Source organism: Phocoena phocoena, chromosome 10 (genome assembly GCF_963924675.1).
Source record: "Phocoena phocoena chromosome 10, mPhoPho1.1, whole genome shotgun sequence".
Taxonomy (NCBI): Eukaryota; Metazoa; Chordata; class Mammalia; order Artiodactyla; family Phocoenidae; genus Phocoena; species Phocoena phocoena.
Genome location: NC_089228.1, coordinates 21,228,108 through 21,240,710, shown reverse-complemented (window position 1 = coordinate 21,240,710; position 12,603 = coordinate 21,228,108).

The following is a 12,603-nucleotide window of genomic DNA, read 5'->3' as shown; positions in this document are numbered from 1 at the left end:
CAAATCTTCAAAGAAAAGATTAATATTATCTCATACAGGTTTTTGCAGAGCATAGAAAAAGAGGAAAACACTCCAACTCACTTATATGACTAGAATAACCTTGATTGATACCACACTGGATAGGAGGTATAAGTAAAGAAAATCACATGTATGAAGAAGGCAAACATCCTATGTGAAATATTAGGTAACTGAATCCGACATTGTATTAGAAAAAAAAATTTTTGTACAGGTAGGGTTTTCCTAAAAATACAAAGATAATTCAACATTAGAAAATCAACCAATGGAACTCATATTCGCGGACTTAAAGGAGAAAACCCACATGTTTATCTCAATAGCTATAGAAAATGTCATTGCTAATGTTTAATACCTACTTACAATAAAAAGTCTTAAAAAACTAAGAAAAGTGCTAAAGGCTACTTATCAAAACCTACAGAAAATATACTTAATGGGGGAAACTTCAGTAGTCTTACATCTAAGGCTAGGAACAAAAAAAAAGAATGCCTGCTAAAGCTATTTCTACTCCTTATAGCAGTGGAAGTGCTGACAAATCCGATGATAAGAAAAAAGAGCCATTTGGACTCGCAGATGGGAAGTAAAGAGACAAATATATAATTTATGGCAGATTATATGGTTATTTACATTAAAAATTAAGCAAAGACAGCTATTAGAACTAAAAAGATTAAAACCCAAATAACATTATTTCTGTATACAAAATCCATGTTTCAAAACTCAGAAGTTTTCCTATACATGCAGTAGCCAATTAGAAAATAAGATAGCATGTCAAAGCAACCAAAACTGTAAAGAATCTAGGAATTGACTTAACAAAAGCTGCACCCAACCTTTATGGAAAAAATTTAAAAGAACATTAAAAGAGACCTAAGTAACTGGAGAAATATATCATGTTTACAAAAGAGAAGATTTAACATTGTAAAGATGTTGATTCTCTCAAAAATTATCATAACTATAATGCAATTCCAACAAGACTTAAATGGAATTGGAACTAATTCTAAATTTACATGGAAGAAGAAAAAGTCTACCAATAACTAAAACAGTTCTCAAAAGAAGAGCAGAGGACTTTCCTGGTGGCTCAGTGATTAAGAATCCGCCTGCCAATTCAGGGGAAGAGGGTTCGAGGCCTGGTCCGGGAAGATCCCACAGGCTGTGGAGCAACTAAGCCCATGAGCCACAACTACTAAGGCTGTGTGCCACAACTACTGAAGCTCACGCACCTAGAGCCCGTGCTCCGCAACAAGAGAAGCTACCACAATGAGAAGCCCACGCTGCAATGAAGAGTAGTCCCTGCTCGCAGCAACTAGAGAAAGCCCATGCACAGCAACAAAGACCCAATGCAGCCATAAATGAATAAATGAATGAATGAATGAATGAAGAGCAGAGAGAATAAATTCACACTACCTGATATTAAGACATACTGGAAAGCTATAATGTTTAAAGCAACTGTTAAAACATGTGATTCTATTGCAGGAACAAACAGGAATATAATGAGTACAGACACAGATCCATATGCCAATTATGCCCATGGGGAGTGGATATATGATCAAATTGGTATCATGAATCACTGGGGCAAGCTGCATTATTTAACTAATAGTACTGACGAAATCGACTGTCTTGAATGAACAAAAATAAAACTTGAATCATTCTTACACACAAAGAAACTCAGACCTAAGCACAAAAGGTACAACCAGAATATAACTAGGAGAAAATGTAGGAAAATAGTTTGTTAACAAGATGTAGAAAGCACAACCTGTGAGGTAAAATGTGACGGATCTATCTACATTAGATCTTTCCCCCCTCCCTTCCTCCCTCCCTCCTCTCTCTCTCTCTTCTCTTTCTTTCTCTCTTTCTTTCCTTCCTTCCTTCCTTCCTCACCATGCAGCATGTGGGATCTTAGTTCCCCGACCAGGGATTGAACCTGTGCCCCCTGCATTGAGAGCATGGAGTCCTAACCATTGGACCGCCACAGAAGTCTCAATGTAAAGATTTCTGTTCAACAAAAGTCATAAGTAACAGACGGATGGCAATCTGGGAATCTATTTTTTGCTGTGTATATAAGGACCAATATTTAAAAGTTTTAAAGAACTTCTGAAAATTAACCAGAAAACCCAATAGAAAAGTGAACAAAGGGGAATTCCTTGGCGGTCCAGCAGTTAGGACTCAGCACTCTCACTGCCATGGCCCGGGTCCAATCCCTATTTGGCAAACCAAGATCCCGCAAGCTATGCAGAGGCACTTCACAAAATGAGAAACCAAAATGTCTCATAAGCATATTAAGATATTTTCAATCTTGTTAGTAATCAAATAATGCAAATTCAAACAATAGTAACATACTACTTTATGCCCCTCACATTTACCAAAATTAAAAAGTTGTATAAATCTGTCAATAAGGATGTAGGGAAACATGATCAGCTGATGGGTGTGTGAACTTGAGCCATTCTGGATAATATTTTGGAGGTATTCAATCGCAAACATACAAAAAATTATATACACAAAGTCCACCCCTCCCTCAGAAAAAAGAGAATACAACCCCAGAACACCTTAATACACACAAGAATGTTTATGGTAGCGTTATCTACAAAGTGAATACTTAGAAACACAGAAGGCACTCAGCTTGATATTTAATTGAATTCGAGTTCAGAAAGTTGACAGACAAGAGTTTCCTGCCCTACATGGTAAATTTCTTTCAGGACAAGAACCATAGTTTATCTTTCTTTCCCTGTGCATATGGCTTGATAGGAGATATTCCATAGCTGTTTGTTAAACTGACTAGTAGTGAAATAGAAGTTTTTAAGGAGCTGCAAAAAAAATCTGGTAACATTACATCCATGGTCCTCGGTTAGTCACACAATTTATGGTTAGCAAACAGGGACTAGAAAACAAAGTCACATGCCATGGTCCAGTATTCTCTATTACATTATTTTCTCTCTTCAATTGTCTGGTATGACATTCCATGGAAAAAACAGGGCACATTTTCACTTTTTCTAAAGAAAATTCTTTGAAGAGTGGTAGAGTTATAACTCCTGTTTATTCTAGCTTAAAAAGCATTTGTCTAATGATGTTAGAGAACCATTTTTCGAAGCTATGAATAAGAAATTTAGGTCAGAATTTTGTATTATCAAACTTCAGTCATTCATGTTTCACCTGCCCAATTTTTTCCATGTCCATGTATCATTATTTACTTCATGCTTTTTCTTAACTGTTTGCTTTAAAAAAAAAAAAAGTTCTGTCATAAGTAAAAATATTCATGAATCCGATTTGATGTTACGTTTTACAACATATAATTTACAACCCTGAAAATAAAACTATGTACTATATATAATTATTTTTATATGTTGTGCTCTTTATGAGTCTGGATTAGATGATTTCTGAGGTTCCTCCTAAACTAACATTCTGTCATTTTGTGTTAGTTTCTCTACTTCAGCAATTTAGTTGCTCACTAAAGAACACTGGATAAGTGTCACAAGGCACTTATCTTGTAACCATAAAGAAAGAAGTGCCATGAAGGAATTCCCTGGTGGTCCAGTGGTTAGAACTCGGAGCTTTTACTCCATGGCATGGGTTCAACCCCTGGTTGGGGAACCAAGACTCAAGAGCTGCGCAGCTTCCTTCCCGCCCCCCACAAAATGTGCCATGATATTCTGCTTCTTAAAAATCCAAAATAGACACATTAAAATTTCTAAATTCAGCACTGCTGTTAGACAGGAATTTATAAAAGATTTACAGGGTATAGAAGTGAGTGATGTGGTGGGTATATGGTATCAAAGGATTAAGTTATTTTAACACAGTTTGGAGAATACAGAGAAGGAAGAATTAAAGAAAACAAATCCACTCTCACTCTCACCTTGGGAAAATTTTAATCTTTTGAGACTATCTGAAAATCCAAATGAGGTGAGGAAGAGTTGCGCAGGGGAAGGTAAGCAGTCATAGAGCATAGTTTGAGCAATATGTTTTTTTAAAAAAACATAATGCTAAAGCAGAGAAGTGGTAACCCTAAATAAAATGTGCAGGGTAGGCAAGAAAAGAGAAAAGGTTATGCTTCTGCAGTTGAATTCTCTTTTCAGTACAATATTATTCAGCCTTAACAAAGAAGAAAATCCTGACACACGCTAGAACATGGACGGACCTAGAGGACGTTATGCTAAAGGAAATAAGCCAGTTCACAAAATGACAAAAACTGTGTGATTCCAGTTATGCAAGATATTTACAGTAGTTAAATTCATACAGTTAGAAAATAGAACAGTGGTTGCCAGGGGTCGGAAAGAGGGGCAGTGAGGAGTTGTATAAACGGGTATAGAGTTTCAGTTTTGTAAGATGAAAAGGTTCTGAAGATCTATTGCACAATGATGTTAATATAGTAATACTACTGAACTGTGCACTGAAAATGGTTAGGGTGATAAATTTTATGTTCTATGCTTTTTTACCACAATTTAAAAAAATACTTGAAAAATTATTGAATAAAAATATTTCAAGCAAATAGATGATAAAGCTGAATGTGTCCACTAGTATTTATTATATAAGATCCTATTCATTTTTTTCTGAATGATTTCACAATATAAAAAGCCATTTTAAAAAAATAGTTGATAGTATTAAGTCCATCAACAAAAGAATGGGTAGACAAATTGTGGTACAGGAATACAGGAAAGACTACTCAATAAAAATGCGCTATTGGGCTTCCCTGGTGGCGCAGTGGTTGAGAGTCCGCCTGCCGATGCTGGGGACACGGGTTCGTGCCCCGGTCCGGGAAGATCCCACATGCCGCGGAGCGGCTGGGCCCGTGAGCCATGGCCGCTGAGCCTGCGCGTCCGGAGCCTGTGCTCCGCAACGGGAGAGGCCACAACAGTGAGAGGCCCGCGTACCACAAAAAAAAAAAAAAAAAAAAAAAAAATGAGCTATTGATGTACACAGTAACATGGTTGAATTTCAGGAGCATTTGGTTGAGTGAAAGAAGCCAGACACCAAAGAATACACGCAGTAAAATTCCATTTATATGAAGATCAAGAACAGGCAAAGCAAAACTATGGAGATAGAAATCAAAAGAGCAGTTGCTTATGGAGGGTGGGGATTGACTGGAAAGTTGGCACTAGGGAATTTTCTGGGGTGACAGCTATATCTTGATTGGGGTGTTGGTTACATAGGTGAATACATTTGTTTCAACTCATCTATTTGTGCCCCTAAGATCTAGGCATTTTACTCGGTGCACATTTTACCTCAATGCAGAAATAACATTTTAAACAAAAGGTGAAATTAAAAAAAAAGTGTAGGCCATTCACAAGTGGAGACAAGAACCACGACACTGGTGGCACCACACACTTGAGGAGACAAGGCAAAGGGCACTTCAGCTGACTTCAGTTGCAAGGAGAAATTTAGATATCACAATTCTGTTACTCAAGAAGCATTCAGGACATTGGAGAAAAGGCCAGAGCTTCAAGAAACTGGAGAAGCATAACCTGAAACCATGTTCACTGTCTCAAGAAATTTATCAAATCTTACTAAGGTACAAACAAGCCTCTTCTTTGGTCCCTTTCCAAAGAAAGAGCTGGAAAATTTGGTCATTGGAAATAACTTAATGCCTTCTCTTTGTTTCAAATAAGTTGATTTAAATTATGTACATACGTAGAAATGTATGTTTCTATGTTCATTATAGAAAAATGAATACATGTTCATTATAGAAAAAAATAGAAGCTATAGGTAAGCAGAAAGAAAAAAATTGAAATCACCAGTTAACATATAACTACTCTTAATAAGTGGTTTGTTTTCTTCCAGGCTCTTTTTTTCAAAAAATGCTGTACCTTTTAAAAAAATCGTTTCTAATCTTTTCAGTTGTGTAAGTGAGAGTCTGCACATATCACTGCAGAAACCTGTGGCTGTCTTTGTTAGGGAAGAGCCAACAGATACATAATGTAATTAATCATATTTGTCTCTCAACGCCTGATGTGATCTTAAAATGCTTTCTTTGGTTACTCTTTTTCTAAAGGTGGGTCTATTGTCGTCTAAGACAAAACCAATTTGTCTTTCAAATGTTACCATTTATGACTTGGAATGTGTTCTATAATATCAAGTTAGTAATATTTCTTCACGAATGATTTCTTCGCACAAATATAAAAGCACCATTACTTATGCTTGTGCACGAAACATGACTACAGATGGCTGTAAAACATGATTTTTTTAAATGAATACACTAGAGTTTACCAATCTAAATGAGTTCCTTTTTGTAGTCTTTTTGGTAGGATGTGCACTTATATGGCAAATATTTCTGCCATCCATGAAAACATCTTTACGATGTCTCTGAGAGCTGCCTTTAGCCTATGCAGGATTCTGTTAAATATTCTCAATTTGACTATTCTCCATTAGAATAGAAGCAGTGTAAGATCAGAGACTTTGTCTTGTCTTGTTTGCTTTGTTATCCTCAGTGCCCAGAAGAGATAAAGAGAGACTCAAAACTAATATGTTGGGACTTCCCTGGTGGCGCAGTGGTTAAGAATCCGTCTGCCAATGCAGGGGACACGGGTTCGAGCTCTGGTCCGGGAAGATCCCACATGCTGCGGAGCAACTAAGCCCGTGCGCCACAACAGCTACTGAGCCTGTGCTCTAGAGCCCACGTGCCACAACTACTGAACCCCGCGCGCCTAGAGCCCGTGCTCTGCAACAAGAGAAGCCACTGCAATGAGAAGCCCGCGCACCGCAACAAAGAGCCCCGCTCTCCACAACTAGAGAAAGCCTGCATGAAGGAACGAAGACCCAACGCAGCCAAAAATAAATAAATAAAATAAATTTATAAAAAGAAAACACCTAATATGTTGAATGAATGGTAATAAATTTTCATGTATTGAGGGTCAATTGATTGCTGAAATAATTTACAGTGTTCAAGATGACTATTCCTCTCCCTTCCACCTCCTTTCTTTCTAGTGTGGCTGGGGGTTAATGAGTGAAGGATGAGAGAGCAGGCTGACTACAGTGATTATGAAGAAGAGCTGGGCATGCTGCTGGACAGGATATGTCAGTAGTTTGTCCTCCAAATGGTGATGTTTTCAATTAACATATTTTCCCCCTTTCTTCACAGTGTAAAAAGGGAGGAGAGATGACATTCTAAGACACAAAAATATAAAAGATAACTATCAGTAAACTGATTGAAAGTTGACTTGGTTATTCCTTGGCAAATCTTTTGTTGTAAAGAATGCAATGTCTCCAGTATTGGAAAGCTTTATAAGGACAAGGGCTGTAGCGCCTGTTCTTTGTGTCTTCGCCTGGTTCAATGCACACAGTGGGTTATCAAGTATTTGGGCTGAGCGAACGAATGAGCCACTTAAGGTGACTGGGGGGAAAAGGAGGGTATGTGGGGGACTTATCAAAAGCATCCAAAGTTCTTATCAAAAATAATCTGATAAACGTATGAGGACAACAGGAACATAAAGAAAGCCCAGGCTCAGGTGTCCCCACCTCTGCCCTGACATGTGGAACCAGGCCTTTGCATCGTTCTCTACTGTGCAACAGTGCTCACACTAGGGGATTTCACCTCCCACTCCATCAGGACACAGATATTACCGCCTTGTACTTGTATGCAGCCTGGAGACTAACCAGAGTGTCAGCTTACACAGCGAGGCTGTCGGAGGTTGTGTGACAACCATTTAAAACAACTTGAACCCAAAATAACCAGTTGGAGTCCAGTATAGCCAACCATACTGTAGCTGGTATTTGAGTTGCAACTGAAAGTCACAATCAGTTCACCTTGTGAGCTTTTGATGTTCTAGATAAAACTGTGGAGTTAGAGGTGAAAAAATGCCACAGATCACCAGCAGCGAGTCAGAGTCATTGTTTCTCAAGTTTTTAAGGCACAGTGCCTTAAATGGATTCAACCCATTCAGAAGCGAGAAACCAGGACAAAACTATTAGGGGAATTACAACTGGAAATTGATTTGTGGCCACCCTATCACCACCATCTTGTTTTTATTTTTTTAGTCACAGTGAGGTTGTCTCCCTAATCCTTTGACCAGCGTCATTCTTCACATACTTCATATATTTCTGGGGTCCTATTTTTAAATTAATGACAGTGTCATATGCTAAATGTTTCAAAACAAATTTCACACTATTTGGCTTCAAATTTTCCCCCCTGATATCACAAAGTGATTGATTTAAGCATTGCTCACTGTCTTTGGTTGCCAGACCTTCCCTGGCTTTGCTCAGCAAACGTTGCCATGTAACACAAACTAGCATCACTTTAAAAAATACTTGTAGGTATGATGGGAGCTTCTAAAATTGAAAAAAAATTTTATCTGTCTGCCCAACTGCAATCCACTGAAATGCAATCTGGGGATTATAGAGGGTCAGATGGTGCCTTTACAATAACAACCACTCAGCAACAGGGGGAATACAAGTGCAAGGCTCTGGGTAAGATGCAGGACTATGAGAACACGGTATTTGCATGTTTAACAGTTAGTGTAGGCACTAATTTGGGGGGAGAAATTAGTCCGCTGTGGTTTTTAATAAAATTATTTGGAGGATTTTTATATGTCACAGCACTTATAATTTCTTTTAACATGGTCGTCCCCATTTCTTCAAAATATTTGTTTCAAGAACAAAGAGAAATAACATTCCAAAGTTTCATGAAAAAATAAAAACAAGGTATTCACTAGCATATTTTGATCTAAAGTAAATTTATTTCTTGCATTCATCCTAATAGATTTTCCATCTTTCTTGGCATCTGAACATATTTTAAAAGCTTAAACATTTCTTGAGAGCTCAAACATATATGCATACTATGTTGTCAGTCAGTTATTAAAATTAAAATACAATTTTAATGAACGCAAAAGTAAATTCTTACTTTAGGCAAGATAAGTAAACAGCAAATTACCCAGTTGCTACCAAGGCATCTGAATACCTTGCCAAGGCCAAGTCAGGGCATGACCCAGCAGAAAATTACAACTACCACCACTGGCTGAGGTTCATATTACAGATCAGGAATGACAAATACATGGCACTTGTATCGGCACTCCCCTAAGTCGTGTCCATGGCAGACATTACTAACCGATGATGGCACTCTCTAAGCCCAGGAGCAACCTCAGAATCTTTCACAGAGCCCCACACCAGGCAGCTACTATCCACCAAGTCAGTGTCTGAGATGAAACCTAGATTCAGTCCCTAATTAAAACCATTTATCAAATGATATGGCTGAATAAGATGTTCCTCACTTGTGTCCCCCTTCAACAATAATTTGGTATCTATTCACAGACAAAAGTGTCTTTGTGGGAGCTTTGGGATCAAAGTAGAAAATTGTAAAACCCCCTTTCAGTCAAAGACGGGGGAGAGATGTTGTGAGAAGGCAGGCTTAAACCCAGGTGGCTGATTCATGGACCATGGTCTTGGTTACAGACCCAGAAACAGCTCCATACCCCTGAGAACTTAGCTATGACCCCATTTGGCTTTTGTTCCATCATCAGCACCAAATGCCAAGGTTACCCAAGAGGAGTAATACACACTTGTATGTTGAGCAGTAGTCATACAGATCTCAGTACTGACTGTGGATCATGAACCAGCTCCAGCCCTTCTTGGCCATGGTCTGGGAGCTTCTGGAGTTAAGCCTGTCCAGCTCAGTTTGTAGATTCTGAAAGGGCCCTGAAATGGGGTTCCAACTTGTTCCAGCCACAGTCCATGAGCATGCCTGCTGGCACAGGGGCCCAGCAGGAGACACTCTTATCTGTGCTACTAGCAGTCCTGAAAGACCCCTATATTCAGCTCCAGCCCCCTCACAGCTACACTCTGCAAGCAGTCAACATTGGTCACAAGAAATAAAGAAGGTCACTATATAGTGAAAAACGGGTTAATTTATCAAGAGGATATAACAATTATAAATATAAATGCACCAAACATTGGAGCAGCTAAATACTTAGAGCAAATTTTAAGATACCCAAAGGGAGAAAGAGATGGCAATACGGCAATAGCAGGGACTTCAATACCACACTTCCAATACTTAATAGATCATCCAGAGAGAAAATTAATAAGGAAACAGCAGACCTGAAAAACACTATAGACCAACCGGGCCTAAAAGACACATAGAACATTCTGCCCAACAGCCCCAGAATACACATTTTTCTCAAGTAAACATAGAACATTCTTCAGGAAAGATGATATGTTGGGCCACAAAGTAATTCTTAACACATTTAAGAAGACTGAAATTTTATCAAACATCTTTTCCGACCACATGGTATAAAATTAGAAATCAATAACAGGAGGAAAACTGAAAAATTCACAAATATCTGCAAATTAAACAACACACACCTGAACAACCAATGGGTTAGAGAAATCAAAAGGGAAATCAAAGTATCATGAGACAAATGAAAATGAAAACACAATATATTAAAATTTAGGGGATGCAGCAAAAACAGTTCTAAGAGGGAAGTTGACTGCAACGAATACCTTTATTAAGAAAGAAGAAGAGGGGCTTCCATGGTGGCGCAGTGGTTGAGAGTCCGCCTGCCGATGCAGGGGACACGGGTTCGTGCCCCGGTCCGGGAAGATCCCACATGCCGCAGAGCGGCTGGGCCCGTGAGCCATGGCCGCTGAGCCTGCGCGTCCAGAGCCTGTGCTTCGCAACGGGAGAGGCTACAACAGTGAGAGGCCCGTGTACTGCAAAGAAAAAAAGAAGAAGAATCTCAAACACCTAACTTTATACCTCAAGGAATTAGAAAAATAAGAACAAGCTAATCCCAAAGTTATCAGAGGGAAGGAAATAATAAAGATTAGAGCAGAAATCAATGAAATAAAGACTAGAAAGACAATATAAAAAAAATCAATGAAACTAAAGGTTGGTGTTTTGAGAAAGTAAAAAATTGACAAACCTTTAGCTAGACTCACTAAGAAAAAAGAAGACTCACACTAAATTATAAATGAAAGAGGAGACATTATAACTGATACCACAGAAATACAAGGAATCATAGAAACTACTATGAGTAATTATATACAAAAAAACTGCCTAACCTAGAAGAAATGGATACATTCCTAGAAACATACAACCTACTAAGAATGAGTCATGAAGAAATAGAAAATCTGAACACAGACTTACAGTTACCAAAGGGGAAGGAGGGGTGGGGGGAGAGATAAATTAGGAATTTGGGATTAACATACACACACTATTATATACAAAATAGATAACCAACAAGTACATATTATATAGCACACAGAACTATTCTCAGTATCTTGTAATAATCTATGATGGAAAAGAATCTGAAAAGGAATATATATATACATATATCTTTATATACAAACACACACACACCATGTATAATCACTTTGCTGTATACCTGAAACTAACACAACATTGTAAATCAACTATACGTCAATAAATAAATAAATAAAATTTCAAAAAAAGGTAAGAAAATCTGAACAGACCAATAATGACTAACAAGTACGAAGTAGTAATCAAAAACCTCCTAACAAAGAAAAGTCCAGGATCACACGACTTCACTGGTGAATTCCACGAAACATTTAAAGAACTAATAACAATCCTTCTCAAACTCTTCAAAAATTGAAGAGGAGGGAATCCTCCCCAACTCATTTTATGAAGCTTGCATTACCCTGTTACCAAAGGCAGATAAGGATAAGGATCCCTAATGAATATAGATGGAAAAATTCTCAACAAAATATTAGCAAACTGAATTTAACAGCACATTAAAAGGATCATACACCATGATCAAGTGGGGTTTACCCCTGGGATGCAAAGATGGTTCAGCATACACAAATCAATAAATGTGATACACCACATTAATAGAATGAAGGATTAAAATCATATGATCCTCTCAGTCAATGCAGAAAAAGCATTTGACAAAATTCAACACACTTTCACGATAAAAGCTCTCGGCAAAGTGGAGATTATATATATATATATATATTGAACACACACAACTCAATAGCAGAAAAATCCCCCAAATAATCCAATAAAAAAATTGGCAGGCAATCTGAATACACATCTTCCCAAAGAAGACATACAAATGGCCAACACGTACTTTAAAAGATTCTCAGCATCACTAATCATCAGAGAAATGCAAATTAAAACCGCAGTGAAATATCACCTCAGACCTCTTAGGACAGCTCTTATCAAAAGGACACACAATAATAACTCTCTTTGTGAGGATCTGGAGAAAAGGGAACACTTGTGCACTGTTGGTGGGAATGTAACTTGGTACAGCCACGATGAAAAACAGTACAGAGGTTCCTCAAAAAAATTAAAAATAGAATTACTGTATGATCCAGCAATCTCACTTCTGGGCATATATTCAAAAGAATTTAAATCAGATCTCAAAGAGATCAGTCACGTTCATTTCAGCATATTCACCATAGCCAAGACATGGAAACAACCTAAGTGACCATTCACAGAAGAATGAAAAAAGAAAATGTGATCTATCTATATACACAAATACAATGGAATATTAATATTATTTGGCCATAAAAAAGAAGGAAGTCCTGCCTTTTTTGACAACATAAATGGACCTTAAGGACATTATGCTAAGTGAAGTAAGTCAGACGGTGAAAGACAAATACTATATGACCTCACCTATATCTAGAATCTAAGGCCAAACTCATAGAAACAAATAGAAT